This window comes from Talpa occidentalis, unplaced genomic scaffold (genome assembly GCF_014898055.3).
Source record: "Talpa occidentalis isolate TD23 unplaced genomic scaffold, MPIMG_talOcc4v2.1 talOcc4.14, whole genome shotgun sequence".
Taxonomy (NCBI): Eukaryota; Metazoa; Chordata; class Mammalia; order Eulipotyphla; family Talpidae; genus Talpa; species Talpa occidentalis.
In genome coordinates this window covers 87,721,894-87,734,740 of record NW_023601433.1, presented here as the reverse complement: position 1 = coordinate 87,734,740, position 12,847 = coordinate 87,721,894, and positions in this window count along the sequence as shown.

Sequence of the window (12,847 nt, the reverse complement as noted above, 5' to 3'; positions counted from 1 at the left end):
TCTCAAAAAAAAAAAAAAAAGGCAGAGCATAATTCTCTTTCCCCTGCATTGGGAGGCAGACTGGCTTGATCACTCACTTCTCACTCAGATAATGTGGCAGATGTGACAGTGACTCCTGATGCGAGGTCATGGATGGCATCTCCCTTGTTCTCTTCACTCACATCCTCTGGAGAAAGCCAGCCGGCCTGTCAAGAGGATGCACAAGCAGCTCTGGGAGAGGCCCACATGGACAGAGCAGGGGGCCCCACCCACAGCCAATTTAGGTGCCGTCCTGGGAGTGGCTGCTCCAGCCCCATTCGAGCCTTCAGATGAGGCAGCCCCTGCCATGTCTGGGCTGCAGCTCATGAGGGACCCAGTTATCCTCACTGCTTAGCCCAGCTGCTCCCGAATTCTGGACCTGAAGAAACCGTAAAATGTAATGATTGTTGTTTTAAGCTGTTAAGTTTTGGGGTAACTTGTTACACAGCAGTACATAACTAATACTCCTGTTTAACCAACTTCCTATATTAAACCTTTTCCGTTGGAAAGACCTGAAGTGGGTTCTCTTCTGACAGATACAAATTCCTGTCCTGAATTATAAACCCAGTGGGGAATAAGACAGAAGAATAAGGAAGATGGGACATTTAAATGGTACCATGATTAACTATAAGCGAATGTTGGAGAATGTGGTTTAGAAAGGTAGGCACGGCTGATTTGCCTACTGACACACAAAATTCAAAGGCTGTTGCCACCCAGCTGCAGGCACTTGGGGGCCTCATGTGCCTGATCAGATCCACCTGTGGTGGGAGGGAACAGATGGGCTGTCTCTCAGAAGGAAAGGGGAATCCTCTAGGCTGAACATGCCCATTCCATCTGCCCCCACTGAGTTATCGAGGAAGGTGTTCCTTCCGCAGGAGGGGTGAGCAATGCTGTGCAAAGACCGCGGGAGGGTTGTCCTAGGAGACCTCGACCTGGCTTAAACCACAAAGGGGTAGATGGTCAGGTCTGGCTGAGTCAGGTGCCCACGTGGTGGCTTCATTCTCAGGCAAGATTTCCCACATGGTGGCAGGATGGGCGACGGCAGCTGTGTCTTATGCTTGTGTCCCAGCAGGCTGGCAACCCAGCGCAAAAGAGCACCTCTTTCCTAACATGTCTCACAAAAGACCAGAACTAGAAGTGGAACATAGCACAGCCCATATTCTGCTGCGGGGTGGGGGTGGGGAGGGGGAGATGGGGAGGAGTGTCAGAACTTGGTCACATGATTGTCCATAGCCCTGAAGGAGGCTGGAAAATGTAGTCCAGCAGTGATTTGTAGGAAGAATTACTGTTTGGGGCTTACAACCAGCCAATATTTACGACAAGGAACATGGCATCACTTATATAGATGATGATGATGCAAGCTGAGTTAACATTTAGCTGATTCACTGGAGTCTTTTTATATTCCTCTGGAAATAGACACGGCTATAGATACCTATTAAATGGTGTTCTGATGTGTGAGTATACAGCCCATGAAAGCCGTGACGTTCTGTTAAAATTGCCCAAGTGATGAAGACATCAGCATTCTTTGACCACAATGTTGGCAACACTTAAACCTGGGATAGTATCAGTGACAGGCGGTGGGGAAACAGGTCTCCCCATATAGTTGGCGGCAGAGGGGGTGGGGTGGAGGGGAACATGTGGGACAGCTTTGGTCTTATCTAGAAAAGTTTTAACCTGCAAATTCCTTCTAGGAATCTTCTATAGAATCCAGGAATATATACCCAAAGGTGCATGTACAGAAAGGTTCATAGCATCAATGTTTATAATAACAAAAACCTTGAGGAGTAAACCAGTGGGGATCTGCTTACACTAACACTGAGTGTGAAAAATACAATATGGCATAGCTCTGAGAGTCACAAGGTGACTATGGAGTTTATCAAAGTTGTTCATTCTCCTCGCAGGACAGCTGGGGTGGCCTGGTAATGGGACAAAATGAAGGTGACATGTCTTCTTATCAATGGGGGAGGTGTCTGCTAACACCTATAAAAATGAAAAGTCTAAATGTCAGGCTGTTCCGGACTATGAAGACTGGGTTGCTGATCCCGCCCAGTGCTGGGCCCTGCGAACCTCGGAGAACAAAGCCTGGAAGTAATTAGTTACAGGCTGACCGGCAATCTCAGAAGAGAATGCTCAGGCATATGGGCGGGGCCATTCTTGATAACAGGACCTGCTGCTGAGGATGTTCCTGGAGAGGGAGGAACAATGCTTAAAGAACATTAAGTGAAAGGAAAAGGATAGTCCTGATTATAAAGACGAAATTGAAGGATTAAAAAAGGTCTTCACAGCAGCTTCTTACGTGGCTGTTTCTGCAGTGTGAGCAAACCTCTTGGTCCCAAACTAAGTTATTGATGTTTGGGGTCTGGTCTGCTCTGTCAGTACCTATTCTGCCCTCTGAATAGGTCTGAAAGAAGACCCTGAGGATTTTCCTCCCTCCTTTCTTGTCCCATGCCACCCAGATGGCCCCTTCTTGTCCCCAGGCCCCCCAAGCCCCCAGCTCTAAACCTTTCCACAGCGGGGCGTGTGTCCCAAGTTGATGTGCCACAAAAATTCACTGTTACCTGAAATTATTGAACTGGCGGGTTGTAACCCGGAGGGTCCTGGGGGCCAGCCTGCTTGAGAGTGACGTCAGCATGGTGCGTGGAGCCGAGGGGCAGAGAACAACAGATCAGGTGACATCCCTGAGACCCACAACCCAGCTGTGTCTGAAGCTGACATACTGGATTTCTTATTTGTGTTTATTGTTTGAGTTTTTCATTTTGAATGGTGGAAGAGTTTTTGTCAAACTCTGGAAAACCAAACAAGAGGCATCACAACTGCAGAGACTTCCCCGGCCTGTTTGGAGATGTTTGTGACAAGTGGGCTCCATGCTATAGATGTCATGAAATAATTTAGATCAATTCTACAGTGGCATGGTGTAAGTCGTTCGACAGTGCCAGAAGAGAGGGTGTGTCTTCATGCACTAGAAGGTACTATCACCTTAACTCTTAGTCCTGTGTTTAACTTATTTGTTTGTTTGTCTATGCATAGAAGAACTGGGGTGTAGGCCAGAGGTACGAGGGATGAGAGGAATTGTTAGGGGGAAATGATGTCCTGAGATAATCCCATACAGGCTTTGTGGACCCCACCCCCACTCCAGACTAAAGCCATCAAGACATTGGGAAAGACAAATCCCATCACTACCAAAGGGAAGGTGGCTGGGACCTGAGGGTGGAGTTGGGCAGCCAGGTTGGATATAAAAACCAAACACGTGGGCCTTGGGCTCTCTGGCGATGGCTCGCCTCCTGGCTTCACGGCTCCTGGCTGGCGGCAGCTCTCAGGGCGCCATTTTGGGATTCCTGATCGGCGGATTGGGTAGGACTCATTTAAAACTTTGTCTCCCACTTTTCTCCCAGAGCAGTACATTTCCTCATTTCCCCTTCCCTTGTAAATAAACCTTTTATGAACCTTTCACGTGTGCCTGCAGTAGAGCATTGATAAGTCCTTTTAAGTGCGCGGGTGAGGACCCACAGTCAGGCACCCCATTTTGTATCGGGGTTGCTCTACAACAGTTTCACTAGAGACAGTGGAGAGCAGAACAGGTGGATTTACTGAAATACACTGCTGAGGGGAGCAGCAGGCAAGAGAAGAGAGGTCTGAGGCGCCACATGGGTCAGCTCCCTGGCCAGGGATTGCACTCAGATGGTAATGGTGATAGCACTGACACTTAACCCCTAGGCCACCAGGGAGGCCCCTGTCTTCCATTTAAAGGATCATACTCAGTTCCTTTCTGGGAGGTCTTCTCTAGCTCACCTAGTAAAGGTGTTTACTCCTCAGGCTTCTCAGAGCCTCCCCCTCTCCACAGACAGAGTGAGCTGCTCTCATGCTGGGTTTTGGTAAAATGTGATTTTAGCATAGTCTTTGTGATTCTAGCATTGTCTTTATCTTGTATAATTTTATTTGGGCATTGTTCAGATGTGATTTGTACACCATACAATTTACACATTTAAAGTGTACAATTCAGTGGTTTCCGTGACACTGACAGCATTGTGCAGCCACCTACCACAATGCATATTTTTAAATTCCTAAAGATTATTAGATGCTGCAGCTGAAGACCCTAGAAGTAGCACAGCCCCAGGCCCGGCATGACCCAGTGCTCAGGTGACAGCCGCCACACGTGGTTGTCCCCATCTCCTGGCCCCTCTTTTCTCCCTGCTTCTTCCTGACTCAGGCTGCCTCTCCCCAAACAGCATGGGAATCAGAATTAGGCAGAAAAAGGAAATGACCCAAATGTTCAAGAACAGGTGACTAGATACACGAATTGTGACAGAGCTATACTGCGGAATACTACTCAGCACTGAAAAGGAAAGAGCAATATAAAGACACAACAATTTGAATGAATCTTAAAATCATCATGCAGGCTGAAAATACCGTCAGTTTATTTCCTGTTTTTGGACAATTTTGAGTAAAGCTGCTATGGATTTTCCTCATTCTGGTGGTTAGAAATGTAGGATTAGAATTGCAAGGTCGTGGGGGAGGTATGTGTTTAGGTTTCATAGCTACTGACCATTTTCCAAGGTGCTCTCCTAACAGCATTGTATCAGGATTCTGACTTTGGTAAGTTCAAAAACTGGAAAGATCTAGTGTGGTTGAAATGTGGAGAAGACGGAAGAGCGCTGCCCTCCCAGCCCCTGCAAAGCAGTGGAAATCCCAGAAAGGATTGAAATCAGAAAACAGCACCTTCAAAACTGCGTTTTAGAAAGATGCGTGGCTGCTGGGTGGCGGCCCCACCTCAGCCGGCTTTGCTCTGCAGCCGGTGAGCTTGACCTTCAGCCTTCCTCCTCGCTGCCCAGGGGATAAGCGGATCGGAGGTGCCAGGTCAATGAGGATGTAGCAAGTGTTGGCCACTCTCTTCTCACAAAGCTGAAAGGACAGAAAATTCATGTTGATTTGCACAGCAACAGGCATTAAAATAGCCCAACCCAGGAAATAGCGTGTCTATCAAGAGAGCAATGGTCCAGAAAATTCCAGTACATCCATAAAACAAACTGAGGCAGTCATTTAAAAGAATGAGGCAGATGGGCCTCCCCTGGTGGCACAGCAGTTGAGCGCTGGGCTGCGAGGCTGCCCGCAGCCTCTGCAGTGCTGGATTGTTCCCCGGCCACCAGCGAGAGTCCCACAAAAAAAAAAAAAAAAAAAAAAAAAGAAGAAGAATGAGGCAGATACTATCTAGCTTAAAAAAAAAAAAAAAGAATGAGCTAGGTCTATAGATGCTAAGCTGGAAAATGATTACAGGGTATTATTAACTGAAAAAAGCAAATTACGCTCTAATTTGTATGTCATGCTTACACTGAAAAAAATAAATGTATGTGTAGGTATGTAAGCCTAGTCTCGGGGAAAGATCGAGAAGAGCATGGACCACATTGTCAACAGTAGTTATCTGGGAGTGGACATGAGATGAGAGAAATTCTAGTGAATGTACAATTTTTTGAATGGGTGAATTATGGGTGTGGCTGACCCAGACCTGTTCCTCCCCCCCACCCTCCCCGCCCCCTGCCAACAACAGCAGCCACCACGACCAGTCCCACAGCTCCAAGCCCCGAGCAATGCAGGTACCTCAGCTGATGAAGATTCAGCCGATAAAGACCAGCCCGACCAGAGGGGCCAGTTAATGCCCCACAGAGAGGACAAATGAGGGGCAGGGAGAGTGGGCAGACAAAGCCCCCACGGCACCCCCAAGGCCCCCGCCTGTGCTAAGGGGCAGTTGCAAGAACATGAGGTTTCCCGCTTCCTCCCCAGAGACGCCCTGTAAGACCCCAAGATCGCAGGGCCAGCTCTGGTAACGTCCCCCCTTGACCTTGTTCTCCCTCCTTCTCGGCCTCCCTCCCCTTCCCCCACACTTGCTTCCCTGGGACCGTCCCCTCCCATGAAGCCTTATCTCGTCCCCTTTGTCTCGGACTCTGGTTTCCCGGGGACCCATACAGAAGCAGTGGGTGATTTATTTTTTTTTTTACCCTTTTCATAGTTTCCTTTAAGCATTTTCTTTAATTAGGAGCCAAACCACTTGCGTGGACGAGACTGGAAGCAGAGACGCACTGGCAGGTCTCGGCGTCACTGAGGGAAAATCCCCACAGACCCGGCACTCCCTGGCGACCCCTCTGCAGCCAGAAGCAGACATTGAGATTCAGAGGGCGCGCGCAGGGCAGGTTCGAGAACGCCCGCGGCTGAGGTTTGTTTGATCTGTTTGCAGAGATGCATTTGGAAAGCCTGATTGGATCCTCCCACGCTCCTTGGGGGGACAGGCGAGACCAAGTGGAGTGAGTGCCGCGCAGGCCACAGTCTTGTGGGACATTTGTGGTGTTTAAAGATGCAAAGGCGACATGAGGAGTGGCCTAGCATCTCAAGGACGGAGGAGTCAGAGCAGAGCTTGGGGAGGCCAGGAGGGCGGTGTGGCTTGGAGATTGGGTGTGAGGCTGCAGCCAGCTGGCAGCTCTGCGGATCAGACTGAAGGGACGGGGTAAGGAAGAGCTGGGGGACACCCCTCAGACCCCTGAAAAATGTCGGTGCTCCCAGTCCATCTTTGCTATAACCAAAACACCATATACTGGGCCCTTTGTAATTCTTTTCTCGCCATCCTGGAGCCTGGAAGTCCAGGATTGAGGCCCTGGGAGAGTTGGTATCTGCAGAGGACCCACATTTCCTGGCTCATGGCGGCCAGTTTCTCGCTGTGTCATCACAAAGTGGCCAGGCAGCGGAGTGCTCTGAAGACGCCTAAGAGCACTAATCCCACCTGCCACCAAGGCCTGGTGGCTGCCCACGGCCCCATCTCCTGGCACCACACCTTGGGGTTAAGGTTCCAGCATGTGACCTGGGGGGAGGCTGGGGACACGGACATTCAGTCTGCTGCGTTGTCTATGGCCGCAGCACTGGGCAGCCGTAGGCCAGTGCCCCCGAGTTGCCTTTAAAGCCCTGGTGTGGCTTCTCAGGCCCCCGCGGCCTGCCTTTCCGGGAAGTGGGGACTTCTCCTTCCACAAATCACAGCTCCCCAGCGGCTCCCAGAGAGAGGAACCATCTGTCATCTGCCTACAGCTCTTCCTCCTGCCCCTAGCTGTGGGTGGTCCCTGCACCCACTCTCCCCACTCCAGAACGTCTGTTCCTGTGGGCAGCATCAAACCTCTTCTACCGCAATAGAAGGCAGACTCATGAGCAACCCAGGCAAGCCAGTACTTTGCCCCTCCTTCAAACCTATGGTTTAAAATTTTTTTAACGTTTTATTTATTTTGCATACAAGAGCTGGGGTACAGGCCAGAGGTGGGGGTGTGTGTGTGAGAGGATCCACCAGAGACAGAGTGCGGAGCAGAACAGACAGATTAACCAAAATACACTGCTGAGGGGAGCAGCAGGCGAGTCAGGAGAGGTCTGCTGCACCATGGGGGTCGCTCCCTGGCCGGCCAGAGATCCAATTCGTGCTGCAGAGGCTGCATTTAGCTTCATAAGTTGCATCTTAACCTCTTGTGCCACCAGGGAGGCCCCTATGGTTTAAATTTTAAAGAATTTTTGTAACTGAAAAGTCTCTAATCTTACAGAAGGAAGCCAAATAGTATGGTGAATTTCTATGTTCCCATCCACAACTGTTAACAACATGGCCAGCCTCATTTCATCCCCAATCGTGACCACCTCACCCTTCTAGTTGGTGACTTATTCAGAGGGTGAGTGTTGTGTGTGGAATGGGTGGAAACAGGACCTCCTAGTGGAGCCACCATCCATTCCCTTTCTAGTTTCCAACAGTTCAGCTCTGGCCCAAATTTGCATGCTCCACACAATACGTCACAAATTGGTTCCTGCTTAGTATCCTGCTACCTCCTTTCTGAGTTTGGTGAGTGGGAAATCCCTGACATTAAGAGTACACTGAGAGGGGCCTCCCCGGTGGCGCAGCGGTTGAGCGCTGGGTTGCGAAGCTGCCCGCGGCCTCTGTGGCGCCGGTTCGATCCCCGGCTGCTCCCCGGCCACGGGAGGAGGGTCCCACATGGCGCGCAGACCTCTCCTGCCGCCCGCTGCTCCCCTCAGCAGTGTACTTCGTTCCCTCTGCCTGCTCTGCTCTCCCCTCTGGCTCTGGTGAATTCTCTCACCCTCCCGCGTTTCTGACTGTACCCAGTGCTTGTATAAACGAAACAAATAAAAAAAATAAATAAAAACATGCCTCTAAAAAAAAAAAAGAGTACACTGAGGGCAACTGCGTTTAATGTGCACCAAGTGCCTGTTAATGTGCTCAGCAAGGGGGTGAGGATTATTACATGCGAATTATATTTAAACAAAGAAACAGAGCCTCCCTGGTGGTGCAAGGGGATAAGACACAGCACTGTGAAGCTGTCCACAGCCACTGCAGCATGAATTCGATCCCCGGCCAGGGAGCTGACCCACATGGTGCAGCAGACCTCTCCTGTCTCACCCGCTGCTCCCCTCAGCAGTATCTATCAGTCCGCCTGTTGTGTTCCCCACTCTGTCTCTGGTGAATCAGCCTCCCCACCTCTGGTCTGCACCGCAGCTCTTGTATGCATAAATAAATAAATCTTTAAAAAAAATAAAATAAAGAAACATGCAAAACAAACTCCTTTAATAAAGGCAATTCACTAAGCTTTAAAAAAGAAGAAACCTCCTACCCCCAAAAAAGAGGAAAAAGAAATGCTGGAACGGCAAATAAATTGAACTCAAACCAGATAAAATCTCTGGATTCAACTACTAGTTTACAGAAAATACAGGGAATAGATAATCATGTTCAAGACATTACAGTGGGGAAATTAGCAAAATACAGACTGAGAATCTTGACCAAACAAAGAATCCTGTTTCATCCACAAATCTCAAGGTAAGGGGAAAAAGAGAGGAAAGGGTCAGAGAGACGAGGGGACATTGACGCCCATCTTGGATCTTGAGTTAAACAGACAAAATTGTTAAATAAATGATGAGACAATTGACACTTTGAACCCCAGAGGTATTTGATGTGAAGAACTACTTATGATTTTTTTTTCAAACATGATAAATGTACTGTGGGTATACAGCTTCAATGTGTTTTAGAAATACATTTGAAATAGGGACCTCCCTGGTGACGCAAGGGGTTGGGCGTCAGCGCTGTGGGGTACTGCGCAGCTGCAGCAGCGCAATTTCCATCTCCAGCCAGGGGTGAGGGGGCTGACCCACATGGCGCAGCAGACCTCTGCTGTCTCCCCACTGCTCCCCTCAGCAGTGTATTTCAGTCCATCTGCCTGTTCTAATTCCCACTCTGTCTCTGGTGAATCTTCTCTCCCCCTGCACCTCTGGCCTGTACCCCAGCTCTTGTATGCATAAATAAATAAACCTTAAAAAAAAGAAATACATTTAAAATATGTATAGGTGACGCTTTTAGCCATCAAAGTGTGCTAACACACCTGGCTTCTGTGACACTAATTTCTTGATTCCCCTCTCTCAATCCCCTCCTGCACTACCTGAATTTGTTTTTTTTGTTGTTGTTTTTGGAAGTTTTATTTTTGTTTTTTCTCGTTTACTGTCTGTTTCCCATGAGAGCAACAACCCTGACTTGTAAGTTCCACCTCCCGCAGGGTTAGCATCGTCCCTGGCACATATTGAGAGTGAAACATTTACTGAATGAGTGAGGGTCAGTCTCAGTCCTGTCTCGCCTGCTCTGGTCCTGCGTTCCTGGTCCACGTCCCCGGCTGCCAACTGCATGTGTACATCCACGCCCAGCTTTCCCCTCCAGGCTTCTGTAATAATAATAATAATAATAGTAATAATAAACGTTAACTCATCTGCAACATGCTGTATCTTGTGTGGCCTGCACATATGGTCATTTGTTTAATAATCACCCTTGCCCTCTGTGATCCCATTTTGCAAAGGGAGACGCTGAGGCACCAAGAGGTCATGTGACTCGCAGGGTCACACAACTGCTCAGTGACTGGACCAAAAAGATAATGCAGAGAGGCTTTGAAGTTCAGCCACAGACTTTTATTTATTTATTTATTTATAAATTTTTTTAAAAGATTTATTTATGCATACAGGAGCTGGGGTCCACTCCAGAGGTGCGGGGGGTGAGAGGATTTACCAGAGACAGAGTGGGGAACAGAACAGGCGGACCGACTGAAATACACTGCTGAGGGGAGCAGCAGGCGAGACAGGAGAGGTCTGCTGCGCCATGTGGGTTTTTCTCTGGCAGGCCGGGGATCAAACTCGTGCTGCAGAGGCTGCAGATTGCTTCATAGTGCGGTGCTTAACCCCTTGTGCCACCGGGGAGGCCCTAATTTATTTATTTATTTATTTATTTAAAATAGAGGCATGTTTTTTATTTATTTATTTGTTTGTTTGTTTGTTTTGTTTATACATGCACTGGGTACAGTCAGAAGCGCGGGAGGGTGAGAGAATTCACCAGAGCCAGAGCGGGGAGCAGAGCAGGCAGAGGGACCGAGGTACACTGCTGAGGGGAGCAGCGGGCGGCAGGAGAGGTCTGCACGCCATGTGGGACCCTCCTCCGGTGGTGGTAGGGGAGCAGCCGGGGATCGAACCGGCGCCGCAGAGGCCGCGGGCAGCTTCGCAACCCAGCGCTCAACCGCTGCGCCACCGGGGAGGCCCCCTAATTTATTTATTTTTAAAGATTTATTTTTTTTTTTTTTTTTTTTTTTTTTTTTTTTTTTTATAGAGGCATGTTTTTTTCTTTATTTATTTGTTTGCTTGTTTGTTTTGTTTATACATGCACGGGGTACAGTCAGAAGCGTGGGAGGGTGAGAGAATTCACCAGAGCCAGAGCGGGGAGCAGAGCAGGCAGAAGGACCGAAGTACACTGCTGAGGGGAGCAGCGGGCGGCAGGAGAGGTCTGCGCACCATGTGGGACCCTCCTCCGGTGGCCGGGGAGCAGCCGGGGATTGAACCGGCGCTGCAGAGGCCGCGGGCAGCTTCGCAACCCAGCGCTCTACCGCTGCGCCACCGGGGAGGCCCCCTAATTTATTTATTTTTAAAGATTTATTTATCCATGCATACAAGAACCAGGGTACAGGCCAGATGTGCGGGAGTGTGAGAGGATTCACTAGACAGAGCAGGGAACAGAACAGGAGAGGTCTGCCACGCCATGTGGGTCCGCTCCCTGGCCGGGATCGAACCCGTGCTGCAGAGGCTGCAGACAGCTTCACAGTGCTGTACTCAGTTGCCTGCGCCACCAGGGAGGCCATCAGCCACAGACTTAACTGGCTTTGCCTACTATCCATGAGATTGTAACCTTAAGAAAAAAAATGTGAAAGCCATACCAAAACAAAAAAGATCATCCCGCCTATGTCTATGCGGGCCTCTCTTTCTTTCCTTTCCTGTTGAGCACGCAGGCTTGCCATTTGGAAGACACCTCAGACTCCTGTCTCCCCTCTCCCTCTCTAAAGTCATTTCCATCCCCCATCCTGCCATCCCTTTCCTGCCAGCCTTCGAGGCTCAGGCTGCAGCCAGCAGTGTGGTTGCAGCTGCCACTGTGGTTTCTCAATCTTTGTGCCCTCCCAGTGGACTGCCAGTACCTCTCTGTGCTTTGAAGGCGAGGTTCCCCAATCTGGGCATCCTTGATTCACCCTCCAGCCGCCGGACCTTTACCTACTATAGTGTGTTGAATGGTGCCACCTCCCCCTGCCCCAAAAGACATGCCCATTGTCCTAATCATTGGAACCTGTGGATGGGGCCTTATTTGAACAAAGGGTCTTTGCAGATGTGGTTATGGATCTTGGGAGATCACCCTGGGCGGTGCAGAAGGACCCTGAACCTGACGACCAGTGTTGTTAATAAGAGACAGAGAGGGCCTCCCAGGTGGCGCAGCGGTTGAGCGCTGGGTTGCGAAGCTGCCCGCAGCCTCTGAGGCGCCGGTTCGATCCCCGGCTGCTCCCCGGCCACCGGAGGAGGGTCCCACATGGCGCGCAGACAGTCCTTCTGCCTGCTCTGCTCCCCGCTCTGGCTCTGGTGAATTCTCTCGCCCTCCCGGCTTCTGACTGTACCCAGTGCATGTATAAACCAAACAAACAAACAAACAAATAGATAAATAAGACATGCCTCTAGAAAATTAAAAAAAAAAAAATAAGAGACAGAGAGAAGGCTATGTGTAGACAGGCAGAGTTGGGCGGGACCCGCCAGAAGCTAAGGAAGCTGGAAAAGGCAAGGAGGGGCCTCCCCTAGCCCCACAGAGACAGCGTGGCTCTGTGGACACTCTGACTTCAATGCATCCCCCCAAGACGCATTGAAAAGTAACTGCTGTTTTAAGTCACCTGGTTTGGGGTGATTTGGTACAGTGGCTACAGAGGCTCCCTATCCCTTGCTGTCCTTGATTTAGGCTCTGGATCATCAATCAAATAGCCAGCTCACGGGGTGCACAGGCCCCCCTCATCCCCCCCAGCTTTACACTGACCAGCTGCCTAGCCTGTGATGAATTCTTTGATGTGTCTGTGCCTCAGTTTCCTCATTTATAAAATAGAGATCATGGAGGAAACTTGGATGTTGTAAGGCAGCAGTTCTGCAATGTTAATATTCGAGACCCTTTTCAGAGAACGCCCCTAAAAACCATCGATGACCCTAGAGAGATTTTGCTAGTGAGTTCTATCTATGGGTCTCACTAAAAGGTTAAACTGATGGCTTTTAAGTACAGTCATTTTTAAATGATAATGTTAAATTTTAACAATTTTTTAAAAAAAATACCAAATAACTCTGTAAACCAAACCAAAACCAAAAAAATTGAGACTATTGTTTGATGTTTTTGCAGAGCTCTCTGTCCCGGTCATGATGGGAGAGCCGGGTCCTGGGATCTGCTTCTGCAGATTCCACCCACTGATGTGCGGCTGTGTTCAGT